Source organism: Dermacentor silvarum, chromosome 7 (assembly GCF_013339745.2).
Source record: "Dermacentor silvarum isolate Dsil-2018 chromosome 7, BIME_Dsil_1.4, whole genome shotgun sequence".
Taxonomy (NCBI): Eukaryota; Metazoa; Arthropoda; class Arachnida; order Ixodida; family Ixodidae; genus Dermacentor; species Dermacentor silvarum.
Window position 1 is genome coordinate 33469457 of NC_051160.1, and position 19616 is coordinate 33489072.

Here is a 19616-nt window from a genome sequence, read left to right on the forward strand (position 1 = left end):
CGGACGAAAGGGTACTCCTAATTTTAGAAAAATAAATTATGAGGTTTTACGTGCCAAAACCACGATCTGATTATGAGGCACGCCGTAGTGGGGGACTCCGGAAATTTGGACTATCCCGGGGTTCTTTAACGTGCACCTAAATCTAAGTACACGGGTGTTTTCGCATTTCGCGCCCCATCGAAATGCGGCCACCGTGGCCGGGATTCGATCCCGCGACCTCGTGCTCAGCAGCCCAACACCATAGCCACTGAGCAACCACGGCGGGTAAGGGTACTCCTGCAGCCGCAATAGCGCGCCAGGTGTTGCCTGAGGGAGAGGGTATCGCCGCGACGCCACGTCACCCTCGCTCTCCGAAGCCTGTGTTATCCGCATGTTCCTTGTCCGCGCAAGCTCTCGCCTGCGTTCTAACTGCACTTAGGTAAGACCCAATCAAAACGCGCCAAGCATCTCAACGCGCTAGCTTGCCCGCGAGGACTTCATAACTCGAAAGACCGCTCCGCGGCGTTCAATTGGACATTAATTATCCTTTCGCGTTCACAACTCGTGATAAGTACTTAGGTATCCTCGGATTTTTTATTGATATGTGTGCGATGCTTATACAGGGTGTTTTTTTTTTTTTTTTGCTCAAACTATAGCTGGTGACAAGTTAAGAATTACAAGGCTATATATATGTACACTGTCCAACTAAAACAAAATTTGCACAGACGCGCTAGCCAATTAGATTCACTTATTCACCTGCCGCCAAGCAGTTTGCCGCGTTTGAAACAACTGTTTTCTCCGTACAGATCTGTCGTTGTGTTACTGGTCTAAGGATGAAACCTGAACGTCTAGACACACTTTCATAGACCATCCTGATGCTATTTCTCAGCTGAAGATAGTATGTTAACGTGAAACAAAAACCTCTTATTTTCTAGCATTTAGATTAGCCGACCAAAGTGATTAAGCTGTGAGGGGACTCCAGTTGGTTCTGCTCCCTTTCAGAGGTGAAGAGCAGGTGAACTGCGTTTTTGTGAGTGTCGAGCTTGTTTTCAGGTTGTCACCGACCATATGCAGAATTTTAGTTTAATAAATGCTATCAGCACAGTCAGCGGGGCGTTCTTGCAGAGGTGTTTCTATGGGAGTTTGACATTCTTTGCAGTTAACAACGCGAGCTTCAGAAGGCTAACTAACAAAAATGTATTCATTAACTTTTCATTAGCACGTGCCTTGAGAGCAGTTGTTTAAATGGCAAAATTGGAGGCCCGTCACATTTTAATGGTCCATCACGTTTCTTAAATCTTCAAAATCAAGGACGAGCGCTCGTCCTTGTGTCCCTCCTTTTCTTCGTCCCTGTTTGTTCGCGCACAAAATTTAGAAAAAAAATGAATCTATTCCAACTAGGCTGACTCTCAGTTATGCTAAAGACTCGATAGCGTCGGATTGTAATTTGAATATACGAGAAAAAAAGCCTGATAAGCAGCCAGGGATATTTCAATGCTATCGCGTTCCACTCTTAAAGGTGAATCTTAAGCGTCCTCTAATTATGATAGTGTTTGGCTGTCCCTTCCTTCTAGGCAACATTGAGGGCAATGTTGAAAACCAAGCCTTTCTAAATTTTGATCGGGCCCCATGTCACAGAAAATACGGTGTCGGTGTCGGCGTCAACGGCGTGCAATAACGCTATCGCGTTACACTCTTAAAGGCGAAGCTTAAGCGTACTCCAAGTATTTTTTTTATTTTTTTCCCTCTGTGTGCATACACCTGTCATCGCAACTCTTTTCTTCGACAAGCATCATATCGCAATCGTTCACGTGTCATCACCGCGTACACGTCACAATGTGCATCCGCCTGATTTGGAGTTCGCATTACGGTAAAACTCGTCTACTGCCTATCCGGCTATCTATCCATCGCTTACAACGCGGTAACCCGGTGGCTATGGGGTCGCGCTGGTGAGCCCTGGGGCGCGGGTTTGAATCCCGACCGTGGTGGCGGCAACGTTCGTGTACCCGTCCATTAGGTGCACGTTTAAGAACCCCAGGTGGTCTAAATCAATCCACAGCCCCCAACTACGGCATGCCTCATAATCAGATCAAGGTTTTGGCAAATGACCCCCCCCCCCTTCAAAAAAAATTTTTATAGACATGCATGGCATTGGGTCATTGATATTTTGCTGCACTTGAAGCTATGTTAAGATCCCAGTAGTTATCATGGTAGTCGCCAGTGATGACACTTCACAGTCGTGTATATGTGTCTTATTTTATTGGAGCACCTAAGATTTGTTCGCATTCGTTTGAGAGCCACGTGACCTCACTTGATGACATTGTTACACGTGTTGCAACAACTTTGTTATCAGTTGTTCCCGATATGTTTAACGTAACGTGGACAAAGCTTCTTGCTTCCTTAATGCACATGCTCAATGACCATATTGCATCCACCATTGCCTTACATATGCATACATACATACATACATACATACATCATACATACATACATACATACATACATACATACATACATACATACATACATACATACATACATACATACATACATACATACATACATACATACATACATACATACATACATACATACATACATACATACATACATACATACATACATACATACATACATACATACATACATACATACATACATACATACATACATACATACATACATACATACATACATACATACATACATACATACATACATACATACATACATACATACATACATACATACATACATACATACATACATACATACATACATACATACATACATACATACATACATACATACATACATACATACATACATACATACATACATACATACATACATACATACATACATACATACATACATACATACATACATACATACATACATACATACATACATACATACATACATACATACATACATACATACATACATACATACATACATACATACATACATACATACATACATACATACATACATACATACATACATACATACATACATACATTACATACATACATACATACATACATACATACATAGAAACTGGTGTACTGAATAGCGGACACAGACTCCCATTTTAACGCGCCCCAGCGACGCAGCATACGTTTAGCGCCTAAGCATCCATGCAGCGTCCGCCATGCAGCAACTTCTTCCTCGCAAATTCAATTTGAGCCTCGGGCTTGACCGCTCGCGCCTTTCTTTGTCAGCGCCCGCCTGTCTGCGCTAACTCCGTCGCATTCTGAAGTGGCCCCGAGTCCACACACACTCTACGGCGAGCCAAAAGGCGCGACGTGTTTTAGTCGACCAACGGAGTACTGCGAAATTAACAACTCCACGCGCGCGACCTCACTGCCCGCAGCGCCCCCTTCCGCTGAGGGGGATATAACGGACTCTTATTAGGTTCGTCTCGAGACACACTCGCAGAGCGGTTGCTGAGAGGCCGTCGTCGCGTCTTCGAAATGGGCAAAGTTTTTGTCAGTAGCTATATAGCACAATGGAACGTTGCGTGTATTTCGGCCCCTCTCTTCTGTCGCCAGACGGCGCCTCCACTTTTATGCGCGAGCTACTGGAGGACACTTTGGGGCGACGTTCCTCCCTCCGAGCGCTATATAGTCCGCCGTCCTGTCATCTCTTCATGCGGCCGGCCAATCTTCGCCGACGCGCCAAGGCGGAACAAATTTCAGATGGCGAGTTCGTTTGTGTCCGGCTGTCGGCCTCTTGTGGGAGGGGAGTTATCGCGGAGGGCTGGTATTCGGGGAAGAAAGAGGTGGGTGGGGTGGTTGCGTTGCGCGTGGGATCCGAGGACGAACAAAGGCGCGTAAATCTCTGCAAGTCGCGTTCGAGTGCCCGAGTTACTGTTGGCAGTGGCACTCGAGAAGTTGTATTGTAAGGCGGTAAATATTTTCTGATTATAATTAGCGCATTCATGCCTTATAAATGTCTGCCTGATCTGTGAAAGGCACGAGAACGCGAAAGTTAACTTGGGCTGGTTTTAACCACAAGACGAGCGCGACAGTACTTTAAATAGCGTCCTCGGCATTCTAATTCTAGAAGTGCATATGAAAAATTACGTCTCATACTCCCATCTCACTAGTAATAGAAGGGCTTCGGAAAAATACTGCCTCGTTCTTGTGCGCGAGGCCGGCTTGACCGGCAGGTTATGAATGTGTAGTCCCCCCCTGGTGAACCCCGCCACTGACCCTTACCGCTCAGGCCACTGAGCCATCCTTTTCATTAAAAGTTGATTCTCTCTCTCTCTCTCTCTCTCTCTCTCAATTGCTGCAAAAATTACTTTATACCGTCTTACGACGTTTTGTAAAGCAGTCCAGCGATCCCACATTATTTCGGTTCTATTCAGTATGAAATGTTGCGATGTCGAATTCTATTGACTGCTGCTACGCATTGCATAGAAACCGATAGGCTCAAGTTGCTGCTGCGTGTTTCCCTTTTTTTCTATCCTTCTTTTTCAGCTTTCTTTTTTTTTTTTTTGTTCGCATGCTACCCAAGCGAGAATACGAAATTAAATTCGATTTGATTCAATCGTCAAACTTCATGCTTATTATAATTTGTTTTCTCTCCGTGATGATTAGTGCACAAGCAAACGAATAGAATATCAAGAAGCAAACACGGTGTGCGGGAATGCGTTGTTAGGGAGGCCCACTAATGGGAGCCACTCGAGCGTCTCACCCGCGGTTCGTGTCTTCTACAGCGCATCCATCTTGCCCAAGAGGCAACACTCTTAAAGCGAACACGGGGACACCGCCTGATCTTGTATTCGTTTTCGGGCGCGCCCGTAACCATGCTGTTTAATTTCATCGATAACTCAAAACCTTACACTATACTCGCTTTCGTTAAGACCACCATTGATTGTTTCCGATAGCAGCTAACCGATCGAAGCGTAAGCCACCGCAACCCGCACAGCACGGCCGCACTTTCCGCGTATTTCTTTTCTCTTCGCCATCGAAGTCCGAGCAGTCACGGCGAAAGGGGAGAGATATCGGGAGAGAGTAGCACAGTGAAAGGAACGTCGCGCTCTCCTTCCAACACCGATCAGGGGCACAGCGTTGCGCCGGGCCGCGCTGGGTTCGGACGCGCCGTCCATCACCGAAGGCTGACGTCGCCGTTCTCGGCGCCGGCTGTCATCCGGGTCTGCGGCCCCGCTCGACACGCGCGCTCCCGACGGGTGAAGCCCATCTTATCCTCGTTGGAGACGTTTCGGCAAAAAGCGATCGCTCTCCCTTCGCCTCATCTCTCTCCCTAGCGCTTGCTCTCTCGCTCTTCCTTTCCATGGTTCTCATTCCTCGCGTTTCTGTCTTACTTGTCCTTATTCTCTTTCTCCAATCCCTCTCTCTCTTTCTCTCTCTACTCCGCGTCGCGCAGTGGCCGTCACTCTCTACCAACACTCCTCCGTCCGCTCCAGTCTCTGGTGTATGGACGTTCTGAGGATGGCAAAAGCACGCGGTTTCGACGTTGGGCCCGTCACTCGCGCATCAGTCCGTCATACTGGTTCACCCGTGCTTAGTTTTCGAGTAAGCATTTCACTGCCAGGCCGCTGTTTAATGGTCATTCTGTTTGGTTTTTGTTTTTTTCGCTTGTATAGCGAAAGGACCACCGTTTCTATTCTTTCTGATCCAGCTGGACTTCGAACCGCGCATATTTCACTTTCTTTCGGTGATGGAGATAGATAGATAGATAGATAGATAGATAGATAGATAGATAGATAGATAGATAGATAGATAGATAGATAGATAGATAGATAGATAGATAGATAGATAGATAGATAGATAGATAGATAGATAGATAGATAGATAGATAGATAGATAGATAGATAGATAGATAGATAGATAGATAGATAGATAGATAGATAGATAGATAGATAGATAGATAGATAGATAGATAGATAGATAGATAGATAGATAGATAGATAGATAGATAGATAGATAGATAGATAGATAGATAGATAGATAGATAGATAGATAGATAGATAGATAGATAGATAGATAGATAGATTAGATAGATAGATAGATAGATAGATAGATAGATAGATAGATAGATAGATAGATAGATAGATACGGACGGACGGACGGACGCACGAGGTCTTCGAGAAATAATCACTGATCGCATTTACATGCCCTGTGAAAGTCGACGTAGGTCTCAATCCACCCCTGTCTGACGCATTAACGCGACGCACTTTCCTAGCGCATTATCCCCGTTCAGATGGATGCGATGCGCTAGAAAGTTAATGTGATGCGATTTCATGTAAACGCGGCTACTCTCAAGTTGCACGCCCATACTTCGCAGAAACTAAGCTGTTGCAGCACAATTTTGTTTCTCGTTCAGTCAGTGATTGTAACATTGGCCAGCGCTACTGTCGAGTGTACTACTGCAGATGGCTTTTGAGCATTGTCTACTAACACCTTAAACCTCCCCTGCTTGGGCAGATCTTGCTACCTGCAGTAGTATATGCAAATAAAATAAAATGAATGAACGAATGAATTAATTAATTAATTAACGAACGTCCTGTTTACATGAAGGACTTGCATGATGGTATCCACGGTTTCTTTTCTTTTTTTTTCCTTCAGAGAGGTCTTCCGTTAGACGGTTTGCTTTGGAGGTCTTTTTTCACTTGTTGCTAGGCCTGCGCTCCTTAACTTTCAGCAATGAACAAAATGACAAGAAGTGTTCTCTCAACTCGAGCACAACGAAAAGAACGGCATGGTTCAGCAGAATTGAAGGACTGCGTTTACGTAGACACACGTAAACGCCAAATTAATTAATTAAAGGAAATTTAAACCAAGTTACATGTGGCAACACGTCCCGATACGATTCCTGTCTCTCTCAGGCGTCCTGTCATCGACCATTAAGCGATTCAAAGAAACAACCTTCGTCGTGAACTATCTGCAATTGCACGCTAAATCGCTATTTTTCTTTCCTTGTTCCTTTTTCCCGCGCCAAGCAATTCACAGCATTATCACGCTTCGCATATTCCGTTCCTCTCATAGATATATTTACGACCACATTTCCTTTCATTCTTCCTTCCTTCCTTCCTTCCTTCCTTCCTTCCTTCCTTCCTTCCTTCCTTCCTTCCTTCCTTCCTTCGTTTCTTTATTTATTTATTTATTTATTTATTTATTTATTTATTTATTTATTTATTTATTTATTTATTTATTTATTTCTCGGCCTCCGACGCCTGTCAATACCTCCGACACTCTGAGAGTTTGACTTCTGCAGATTTCATTCTTGCTCACTTTCTCTTACTCACTCTGCATACGTGGAGCAAGTTCTGTCCTTGCTGGACACGGAGGGCGGTGGCGCGAGACCTGCGTATGTTCACTGCCGCACAAGAACCGTGCAGTACGATCGAAACTACGACAATCGGGGAGGAACTTCCGATGCAAATTAGCGGCGCGGAAACAATACAAGGACGAGAGGGACGTTGAAGAGGACAATGCCTTATCCTCGGGAACGAGGAGAGTGCTTGTTCTCGTCTACGTTTTCTTTTTTTTTCTGTCTTTTTTTTTTGAGACAGCTGCATTTGTTCTCGTTTATCTTCTTGTCCTTGCCTTGTTTGAGCGCTGTGAATTTACATCATGCATCACCACCTAGCCGGGCCACGTAGTTCGCTACAGGAATATTTCACCATTTTGCTCACATACGCACACAGATTCGGCGCGAAAAAAAATTTTCCGTATATCGAGTCAGGCGCTTTGCAATCGCACCATTGTGATACCCGTGTGCAATCTTTAAAGAGACACTCGAGAGAAACGCAAAATCAGTTCGAACTGGTAAAGTATAGGCTATATTTAACGCAAGCATTTGAGTGTGCCCTTCTCACGCTTAATGTTAACGCGTAGCGCTGCGCGTAGCCGTCGACAACACCCGAACACACACGTAGCCGTGTATAGACGTGGACAAACGCACCACAGCCTCTATCCGTGTTTATCATGCGTTGTACGTTGAATTCGGTGTGACGCCACAGATTTCTGTTCTCGTTTGGTTTCGTATAGTTCCTCAAGCTTTCTAGCTTGAGCGAATGATTAGTTTAGAATACAGTGTATTCCGTCTTTATATATATATATATATATATATAAGTACTCCCCATTAGACGCCGTCAACATTCATGACGTCACCAGGTCCTGGGGCGGGAACTTGAAGTCGTCTTCGCCACTGGTCTCTCGTTCTTGCGTCTTTCTCGGGCGCACCAAGCCAAAATTATGGGTAGCCGCGTTGCCGTGGCCAATTACTGCGAATTACAGCGCACACAAGGAAAAGGGCAGGAATCGACGAAGACAAGCGAAGTACGCCATTGCAAAGCCGCAATTCACTGATTCACTGATACGCCGAACGTATAATTTTTGATACACTGAGTGCAATGCCTCACAATGCTGAGTTGAGCGTGAAATACGAGTAGTTAACGCAAAAACTCATAGCAGTGTTTTTTTCACACGCAGTACTGAAGGCTGAGTTGTGAGTAGCTCAGTAAAACAATTACAAAATACTTTTTTCGCAAAGTTTGTCCTGTGGCATTGCAAAATAATTAATCACTTTAGCGTAAAGTTTACATTAACTTTTTTTTGGTACGAATATACTCCCAAAGGCGAGAAATAAAGGTGAAGAAGTTTTGATTTTCTTTCTTGTCTAATGGCGTTTGGGTTTTGCCGGTTTAACTCAGTATTCCTCTTAATTTAGGACTGGTGACAAAAGTTTACTCCTGTGCTTCATGGAGGCGTAAAACGTCGTCTGCACTCCAGTACTTTCGGGTTAAAAACTGGCACCCTAATAGAAATCAAACTTAACACACCCGTTTGACTTTGCGAGTCGCTAGCCCTAATTCGCAATGTCACTTGCCAAGGTCCAACGCCCCTCGTATATCTCGTGGTTTAGGTGTCATAGCCGAATGAATAATACCCGCAGCTTCCGAGTCCAAAAACTACTACTTGTCACCTCGCGCGCAACACTGCAGTTGTGCCGCTCTCGAAATTTTCGAGGGTTGTTAAACGGGCTCTTAAACCTTGGCTCCGATTCGTCGAAAAGATCTTAGCGTGCTAATAAACACACTGAGGAAGAGCACTATCACAGAACCGACAACACTTATCTAAGTACGTAAACTTTAGGAGTGTATCCTTATCGGCAAATCGTCGGCAGTATAGTGGAGCGGGAGCTGGATCCGAAATGATGCTGACTCTTTCCGCGTCACACAATGATGCACGCTTTTAGGCAGATCAGAATCCTGGCATATGTCGGGCCTTCAACGCACGCGCTTTTGCATTCACTCCGCTACAAATCTCGATGCCTGACGCCTCCTTTTTTTCCCGCGCTTTTATTTTTTGAACCGTAACACTCGTCGGCAAGCGTCAAGCCTTTCCGAAGCCGTAGCCGAAGCTTTTACCATGCGAGCGCGTTTCCTGTTCTTTTCTTCTTTTCCCTCACCCCCCTCCCCTTTCTCTCTACGGCAGTGGCGTCGGCTGATGTTGGCGGAGCCAGCTAGAGCCAGCCGCGCCGCCGTGACATCTGGCGGCAATTGATTTAGGCGGGAAACACTTTCGCATTTGGAAGGGCAGTAAAGAATGGGGGAAGATGATGGGGGAGGGGAAGGAATGGTTGACGCGCGCCGGATATGAAGAGACAGAACTGTCGCCTCCCCCTCCCCCACACGCTTTCCCCATAGCCTCCAATGTAGCTTTCTTTACTGTTGCTATACTGCACAGAACCTCTCCCCCACCATCACGCTTTCTCAATACACGGCAACCTCCTCAAAACGTGCCCGGCCCTTCTGCTTATAGCTGTTCTTCGTTTGCTTGCCATCTTCCTTATTGCTTTCATCCTAAGCGTTATTATGAAGAAGCAGTCATTCTCCTCTGTTCCTCTTTTTTTTTCTATTTTCAGCATTCCGAACCACATCCTTTCCTCCCGACAACAAGTCCTAGTACTCTCTGCTTTTCTCTTTCCCTTTTTCTTCTTCCGAAACTCATTTTGGCTTTTCTTTAATTCTTGCCAGGAAATCAAAACGTCGAAAATTCGTTATTTCGTTCTCTCTCTTTTTTCTTTTCATTTGACTTCAATGTACTGCAGTGCAACCTTAGCTCTTCACCCAGGTCCACCGCCCCTTTACACATAGTGTTCCAGCGTTTTCCCCATTTCGGGGGGGGGGGGGAAGGGGGGGGGCGTTGCTTTATTTATCTACTTTTTCTGTTGGCTCGAATGTATTGCTGCGGAACCTTTGAGTTCAGTCTGCGCAATCCTCCTGTCTCTCCCTTCCACATAGTGTTCTGGTGTTTTTCCCATTTCGGGAAAATATGGGAGATACATTCTACCAGTTCAGGGAAACTTGACACTTGTCCCCTTTCTCAACCTTCCGTTACGTGTTCTGTACACGGCTGGTTTGAGCAGCCCTACTGGATTGCTGCTGTCAAGGTTTGCTTTTTTTTACTTTGCTCTGTTTCACGGGGAAAAAAGGGAAACGTGAGGTTGGAGGCCGTTTCACTTCGGAGCATTAGCGCACCGTTTCGAAACGTCCGAACGATGTCATCGGCGTGTTGCAGAGTTCCGTCTCCGGCTTCGACATCTGCACTCGCAGATGTTCTGCCCTCATCTTATTTGAACTGGTTCCTTTTTTTCCCTGTCTTTTCAAAGATTCACGTCGAAAATAGGGAGGAAGACTAGAAAACAATGTATTGGGCGAAAATTTCAGACGATACAAAAAGTATAGCTTGCAGATTAAAACCGTACTGGCGACTGCTTTTCTTGACAGGCCAGCCGATTTCTTTTAGGCGAAATTGGGAAAGAACGCACTCGACGTAATTTTCGCCAGCGTAACTCAAACTTTCATCATCGAGTCAATTGGCAACCGTTAGCCTTATTGACTAACCCGTCTGCGAAATTTAAAAAAAAACAATTGCTGTTCTTTTCTTTTTCTTCGAACCAAGATGCAAAAGAATTCCGTGTGCAGGCTAGATGAGAAACAGAAGAGTGTAACGCTGATATCGACGTAACTCTTGCGTGGCTGCCTGTCGCAACACGAAGCTCCTTTGTTTCAGCAAACATAACCCTTGCGCCTTGCTCTGTTCTTGTTTTTTGTTTTCGGATTTTTTTTTCAGTCTGCTGTGACAGTCGACCAGGAAACGAGAAAAATCTGCTGTACTTTCGTACCAGATGAGATGAAGCATTAAGTTTAACGAAGGCACCCTATTCGTAATATCCCTAATGTAGTGGCAACTGTGATTTTCAACGTAACACGAAATAACTATTTTTTACGCAACGTGCATGAGTATTCATATTCGTAATCGTGCTTCTTTGCTGACAGAAATGTTGTACTTACGAATACATCTGAAGAAACCCTAAAAAAATCTAGCTCAAGTTTTAGCAAGCTTGGATGGATTCTTATTACGTGTGATTGCAATGTGAAAACCGTGCCTACGCGCTGGAAACAAATACCATCGGCGCATTGCACAAGAACGTGATGGCGCGCCGTTTTAATTCTCGAATAACATTTTGTACGAATGTGAGGTGCATTTGTATTCCCTAACAATGCCGAATGCCGGATCTACGAGTAGGCATGCCAAAATGCTAAAAATGTCGCCTGAGTTCGTGCAGAGGTGATAATTGTAAGCGGTCTCTCCTTCTCACCTTTATTTCTCTCTCTCTCTCTCTCTCTCTCTCTCTCTCTCTCTCTTTCTTTCTTTCTTTCTTTCCTTCTTTCTTTCTTTCTTCCTTTCTTTCTTTGTGCTTAAGCTTATTGTGCACAGTGCCTCCTGGGCTGAAGTAATAAAAAAATTTCAGGGCCATTCCACTCTGTGAAGGTGGATGACAGGCGGAGCTGTATATATGGGGATAAACTATATTGATTTAAATAAAGACGCATACCGCTTAGAGAGCAAACGTCGTTTGATGTGTGTACATCAATGGCCATATCGTCACCAGTGTGACGGGGAAGACACTGCACGGCGTCCTTCACGTCAGTGGGCACGTTGATGACGTGTCCCTTGATGCCCAACTGACCACTCCCGTACGTCAAACGCCGAATGCACATGAAGGGAAGGCGAGGCGAGACTATCCATTCCTCCACGACGTTGAGTTGGGGGAGGTGTCCAGGTACGGGAGGGTACACGTAACCATTAAGGGTAGCAAACCGAGGCACCGCACCCTTCACCAATGCATCTCGACAGGTACCGCACACACGCACCTGGTGAACACCCTCCGATGACACGCATTGTGGTAGCACCACCAACGCACGCCCACGCTGAACGACGTCCCGCACGGCGCTAATGCTGCTCAGGTCACCCCGAAACCACGAACGGTCACACACACCACACGCAATGCCAGATTCGTTCCCCACAAACTGCCACCTAGCCGTCGCGCCCGAGAAGCGATCCAGGTTGGTGGGATTGGGTCCACGTCCACGGCTAGCATTTTCCGCCTCGCGGTATTCCGGGTCCTGACGCGCTACACGCAAACACTTGGCGTTGGCGGCCCGGTCATCGTCCGTACTGTTCTCTCGCCGCCGGCGTACTCATACGCGTTTCTGTTATCGACGTCGGTCTTCACAGGCCCACTGTTCTTACTCCGGTGTGAGAGTACACAACGGACCAGAACCGTCGACCAACATGAACTCGGCGTTAGCAGCCTCCCGCCTCCTTCCTCGGTCCGCACAATACCTGCTGACTATTTTCAGCTTTCTTTTTTTTTTTTTTTTTGCACAATGGAGCCAATTGCTGAAGAAGATGACGACGAACGCCCGAGCAGTGGCACTAGCGCATTCGCGTGGTTGCACCTAAGGGGCGCCAACCAGCCAGCTGTGGAAGAAGACGATGACGCTCGAGCCATTGCTGATGATGATAGTTTTTGGTCTACGCGCTTGGTCTACGCACGCAGCGATCTGCTGGAAACTAGCGTATAACAGCTCCTCTGTAAAAATATTACTCGTGCACAGCAGCAAAATGAAGGAATAAATTTACAGTTACATCGAAGAGCGTTAATCCTCGCCTTACATCAGTTGTAACCGAAAATAAGATAACACCGCGCCTTATCGAGATGTCTGCCCGTTGGTTTTGATTATCTATGTTTTCCTTTTGTCTTCTCTATCTTCGGTCTCTGCACAATGTCCTAACATTTCGCTTTATAGAACTAACCCCCTCGCCAGGCAAAGCAGAAGGGTACACACACTACGATCCCTGTGAACACGCTCCAGTTATTTTTTTTCCTCTCAGCCACCTGGCCCTAAAACAAGTGATGAACCATTTTCACTTTTATTTTTACTACGTTGCGTGAAGAAATCTTACCCTATCTTCGAAATTTATTATCTCCTGTAAAGCGTGCTTTGTGCTTAGCACAACATAATTAGGGGAAGCCAGACTGTCCCCTCGCAAAGTGTTTTTATTATTATTATTATTATTATTATTATTATTATTATTATTATTATTATTATTATTATTATTATTATTATTATTATTATTATTATTATTATTATTATTATTATTACTTTTTTGGTCATGAAAGGCGTGGTGCCAACCCAATACAAAGGGGGAGATCCCAGTCATCATCATCATCATCATCATCATCATTATCAACATAATTGTCAATTATAGTTCCAAGCAAACTTCACGATAGCGGCACAGTGAGCTTATAAAAAATTAGAGATATAAGAATTGGTACAAAAGGCTCTGTCGCGCCGGTCGACCAGAAAGCACATATTTATTTTTTAAAAAGCGACCAACGTTGTAAAATGCTTTACTGACGTTTTTACTGAGGCACCGTCCTTCACTACGACGAAGGGCGGTGCGTCAGTGAAGCCCTTCATCTATATATATATATATATATATATATATATATATATATATATATATATATATATCACGCACGTAACGTTTCGCGAACGACATTTACGTTGTGCCGCGATATTTCCTCCTCCTTTTGTATATATATATATATATATATATATATATATATATATATATATACAAAAAGAGGAGGACATATCGCGGCACAACGTGAATGTCTTTCGCGAACAAAGTCCACGGATAGCGGGAAAGCCTAGGATTACCCTTCGTGCATTGCACGTATATGCACATAGTATGCGCAATAAATGCCGCTCTCAGAGCACGGCTATCCTTTGCTGGAATGAATGAATGAACTTTTATTTCCCTTTTTAAGAAAGGGGAGGGGCCGGGGGGGGAGAGAGGGAGGCCTGTGTGCTCCAGTCTTAGCACCTTGTGCTGCCAGACGTCCGCCTACCAGTTGTGGTAGGCCTCCGCTACCTCCTCAGCCCACCTCAGGACTCGGTCCTGCAAGGTGGGATCGGAACTGCGCAGGGCAGTCTCCCACAGCTCCTCGCTACTAATTAATGGTTTGAGGTTGCGGGGGGGATATTTGATGGGGCATTTCCACATTATGTGGGAGAGATCTGCTGTCTGGACAGGGCAGAAGTGACACTTGGGTGTCGGGTATGTGTCGGGAAAGAATAAGTGCAAAGTGCGTGGGGTAAGAAAAGTGCGAGTTTGTAGTTGGCGCCACAATATTTCTCTCTGGCGCGTGCTCCACACAGAGAGAGGTGGATACGTTAGGCGTTGGTGTTTGTAATGTGTGCAAATTTCATGGAATGTGATGAGTGCGTCTTTATTGGTCTGTTGTTGGGACAAAGCGCGTGCAGTGCGCTTTGTCAGGAAGCTGCATACATAACGGTAGATTCGCTCTCCACAGTTTATAGTGTTAAGTTCGCGTATAATGGCCAAGTGGGACACATTATTGAAGGCTCCCTTGAGGTCGAGGCCCAGCAACGCTTTTGTGTCACGTGCGTCGCTCGGTTCAATGATATCTTGTTTGAGCCTTAGCATGACATCCTGGCAAGAAAGAGATTTGCGAAATCCAGTCACTTCCGAGGGAAACAAGCGATGATCTTCGATGTATTTGGAAAGGCGTAGGTGGATTACGTGCTCCAAGATCTTCCCTATGCATGAGGTGAGAGAGATGGGACGGAAGTTATCAATGTGAATTGGCTTATTCGACTTGGGAATGAAGATCACCTTGGCTGCTTTCCATTGTTGGGGTATCTCGCCCTCTTCGAGACAGTGGTTGTAATACTCGGTGAGTTTGCGTATGGATTGCTCATCGAGGTTGCGAAGCGTCTTATTTGTCACAGAGTCTGGACCTGGTGCCGTGGTAGTTCGCACTTGGTTGAGGGCATGTTGAACCTCCGCTTCTGTGATGGGGCTGCAAAGTTCGTCATTGGGTTCACCAGTATAGTCGGGCATGGGGATTTGCGTAGGAGGGGGCATATGTTTGGAAGCCAAGTTACTGAACATTGTCGGCAGGTCCGCTGCATGTTCATGTAGCAGTTTATTGATCTGGTGGTTATTATGCGTCCTAGATGTGGTGGGGTCGAGCAGGTGCCGGAGCAATTGCCAGGTCTTTTTAGTGCTAAGATGACCATGCGCTCCTTCGCAAACCTGAGTCCATTGCTGTGCCCTCAATTTAATAGCGTATTTTTCCTTTGCTGGAGCTCTTAGTGCAGAACTGAATGCATCGTCCCCTGGAACTTGCGTTATCTATATCATTTTACCAGATCAAAATTGCCTTTTCTAGGATCCAATTGTGTGCTGTTGTTGTTGTTGTTTATTTTCATTTAACATTCTGATTAGCAGCAGCTAGCCGGCTTCAAGCTGCGAAGTAGTGCTAGCTTAGAAGACGAAGCAGAGAGAAAGGCGTGATCGAGGCTCGCCTTTGAGGCAATCCTGGGTACAGCTTCGCAAAGTCTACATTATGCCTTCCCCGAATAGCCAAAACGGCCGCCTTTTCGCGCTATTCGTGTAGTTACATTTAATTAAACGTGCCTCATCTAATTATCGATTTCTTATCCAACGCGGAGACAAATGCGTGTTAGAGTCCCTCAAGAACAATCTACAGTCACGCGTCGCAAAGTTCAACACTCTTCTTTTGACGTAAGCCGAAAAAAAAAGCCTGCCTTCTCGCGCTATCTGCGTCATTTCACCTCATTAAGCGTGCCTCATCTAATCATTGATTTCTTATCCAACGCGGAGACAAATGCGTGATAGAGTCCGTCTGGAGCAATCTACGGTACTCATCGCAGAGGTCTACATAGCGTATTTCACGTAAGCCGAAAAACCAGCCTTCTGGCGTTATCTGTGTCGTTTCATCTAATTAAACGCAGCTCGGTCGTTCGATAATCGATTCCTTATCGGGAATTCGGTATCGACGGGCTGGTCGTTTCGGATTTCCGCCGCTACAACAGTTCCCGGAGCACACTCCAGGACAGGATAAGAGAGCTGGACAGGCGCGCAGACTTCCGCCTCAGACGTGGAGAAAAAAAAAAAGGCGGAGGGAGACCGCGTAAGTAAAACATCCGTGGCTCTTATTAGTGCCGAGCCGCCGATTCGCATCAGAGCCGATCACCCGCGGACCCCTAGCTCCTTATGGGTGGGCTTTCCTGGTCGACATTGCAATCGGGACCCTTCATAGTCTGCCTCGCTCGATCTGCCTTTCTTTTGTCTGTTGCCTTCAGCCAGTCTCTCTCGCTCTGCCTCTCTCACCCTCGTTATTCGCCACGTGTATTTCTTTTGGCGCGCAAAAGGGGAAAAGCAAGAAACAAACGATCGGGGTTCGGTAACTGAAGGCCCCTGCTCAGTACATGCCCTGTCCTGTTGAATTCAGTGCAGTGGCGTGGAGGCTGACGCGAACTGCATACAGTCTGGATAGCACAGGCAGCACGGAAGCCTCGTCCGCGACATAGATTTCATTTTTGGGGGGTATGTAATTTTCAGACGAAATGGAATACGAATGGAATAGGGCAAAAATCAAATCGTATTGTATCGATTATCTAATACTTTTTTCTTAGTATTAGTATACAATTCTATCCACGCCCTGGTGTTAACAATGTCAGGAAATTTTTGACTTCACATTCTCCGTTATCAAGCGTTGCTTATTAAACATGCGAGTGGAGCACTAGGCACAAATACAGTTCGATCGCATGCCCAGGACTCTTAGGAGAATGCGAACTAGCGCATCTTATAAGAAAGAGTCTGGATACATGAGTGACGTAGTGTGCTGCGTTACGTAAGTTCTCGTGTTTTTGTGTCTGCGCGTAGTATGGCAGCCGGGATGAAATTAATCACAATTTCACTGCAATTCTTTGTTCGATCGTGCACACTTGATGATTTGAAATATTTAAAAGCTATTAGAAAAATATCCGTAATTACGAATAGCGCCTATTTGATTCGAAGGCCGAGTCGAATAGCACCTTATTTGACTTGTTATTCTCAATTTCCAGATATTCGCCAAACACCTCCCCCCCCCCCCCCCACCTCTTCCCCCCTCTAACTATTCATTTTACTTTCAGTCTTGGAAACGTCGCGTTTCAAGCGCGAAAGTACATCTTAACAAACGTTGGAATGAAGCCAGTTCGCAGGATTTCTTGGCTTCAAGCAGTGAGGAATTTCGGGTCTTAGCATGACGCGGTGCGACTTAACGAACTTTGGGATTGAGCTAATTGACAAAGTTTCATGGCCGCTGGCGCGACAATGCCGTATCTTTGGCGGGAAGTGCTGTAAATTACCAACATTTCAATTTGGGACAGTTTCAACAACTTTTTGTCGTTTAGACTAGTACCATAGAGAAATAAAGGACGAACATAATCGTTTGTTTGCGTTCCTTCTTTTAGATGTCTTAATGTTCATTGCTCGCGCTACATGAAGGCTTATCGCAGAAATTACCTCATGACGTATCCTCAAGTTGACGTCACCGTCACACCTGAAACTCACCGACGTGCCTTTTTGAATGCTTTCATAAGTGTCATAGAAACACTGACTACGTTGGCGTTTCGGCCACACTGCTTAATCATTGAGCAACTAAAAAACACAGGGTGCAAAACATGTTGCCTCGCGTCTCATAAAGTAGTCTGTATACACATCAATGGCCCAGTCGACCGCCTTCTTTCGGCAATGGTGAGCAGGAGACTGGAAAACGGATGGTGTGCAAGTGATGCGATTCGAGATGCGTAAAATCGAACAATAGCGAACGCGATACATCCCATGTTATTAAAACCTAATGGATAACCCCTTAGGCTATTAACCATTTATAATCTATTGCTCTACCTTCTACATCCTTGCCTGCCTTTAGGCAATGTGGAAGTGGCATACACTTATTTGTAGGCCAACGCGCACAACAATAAAAATCTCGCCCTTAGCGGGTGGCCGGAGTCTACGATACCTCGGTATCTATCTCTTGAAATTAATGTGGTCTATAAACGCTGTTAGGCAATTCGGCACCGCCCTCTTGAGAGTGCTACCGTGCTGCTTCGAGGCAGCTGTTACCGTACAGAAGGCTGCACGCTATTAATGAGAGACAGATAAAAATAATGTTTGGATCTCTCCTTCGCCTGCAAACGCCTTGTCGGAGCTTTTCACTTGCGTCTGTGTTTCCCTTCTCTCTTCCTAAGCTTTTTTTTTTCTCTCCATTTCGTGTACGCTTCAAACAGCTCTATCCTCTGTTTTTCCTTCACTCATTCTCGTCGTGAGTTCCCGCGCGTGTATCTACGAGAGGCAACGTACAATGCTCCTCCATTCTTTCGTTTATTCCCTCGTTCCTTTTCCCGCCTTTTTTTCATTCGCCAGACACGGCGGCAGCGCGGTCCTTCGCGTGATTGTGCTCCCATTAATGTCGTCTGCTCCCGACTCAGAGCGGGGTTGCAGACGGTTCTTTCTTTCTCGTCTGCTTTCGAGAGGAACTCGTGTCCGAGCTCGTCATTATTGCACCTCCTACCCCCTCCCCTCATCCCCCCTACTGCTTCCTCAACCTCATCTTCTTCATCTATAGCCCCGGGCTAGAGCCATTCTTGTTTCTCTCGCGTTTCCGCACCGACTGCTCCGTTCTGCCGGCTACTTGACACTAATAGCTGCCGACTGATCGCCGGCGCGAACATGGTTGCTTGCCCGAACGCGACATGGCGTAGGGACTCCAACGTGTCTTTCTTTTTTTTTTTTCTGCTGGCACGCGTTCCGGTGAGAGTGAGCCGCAGTTTCGAAAGCTGCCTAGCCAGTACTCTAGCATGGCAAGACTTCTCCAAATATCGGCGAGGAAAAGATACGAGAGGTCATTGGCAAACTAAGTGCGCTACGGCGTCTGTCCTTCTCGGTGTCGTCTCCTTTAGGCATTGCGTGCAGAAGATAGTTACACACGCCTGGGGCTAGTGCAACATCTGAGCAATTCTTGATCTACGGAAACGCAGACGATCTTGACCTTGAACTAGTTTCTAACACACCATGAAAGTATTTTTTCAGCGGTTAAGACCTCGATGCAGAAGAAGAAACATTAAAAAAATGACATTGGGAGCGTAAATGGGCCAGCGGGAGATATCAGCAAGAGACGATTGGAATAATGCTGAAAAATGCAGAGAACAGGTAACAATTGGGCATCGAACAGGTAACTTTACAATATAGCCCAGAGGTAGCCACAATGCTAGAATACAATAGGTACCGTAACCCATAATTGGCTCATTTAGTCTAGGTGACTATTTTTCGCCATGCGAATTCGGTTGCTATCTTGATCACAGAAGGAGTTTCTTTATTTTGTTTTTATAATAACGAACTGGGTGACACGATTACTTTGTC

At 45.6% G+C, this 19616-nt stretch overlaps 1 protein-coding gene across 1 annotated transcript in view; it reads left to right on the plus strand.

Annotated features, from left to right (window-relative positions):
• LOC119457890 (uncharacterized) overlaps positions 1-19616 on the plus strand; it is a 483998-nt gene that overhangs the window by 441989 nt on the left and 22393 nt on the right.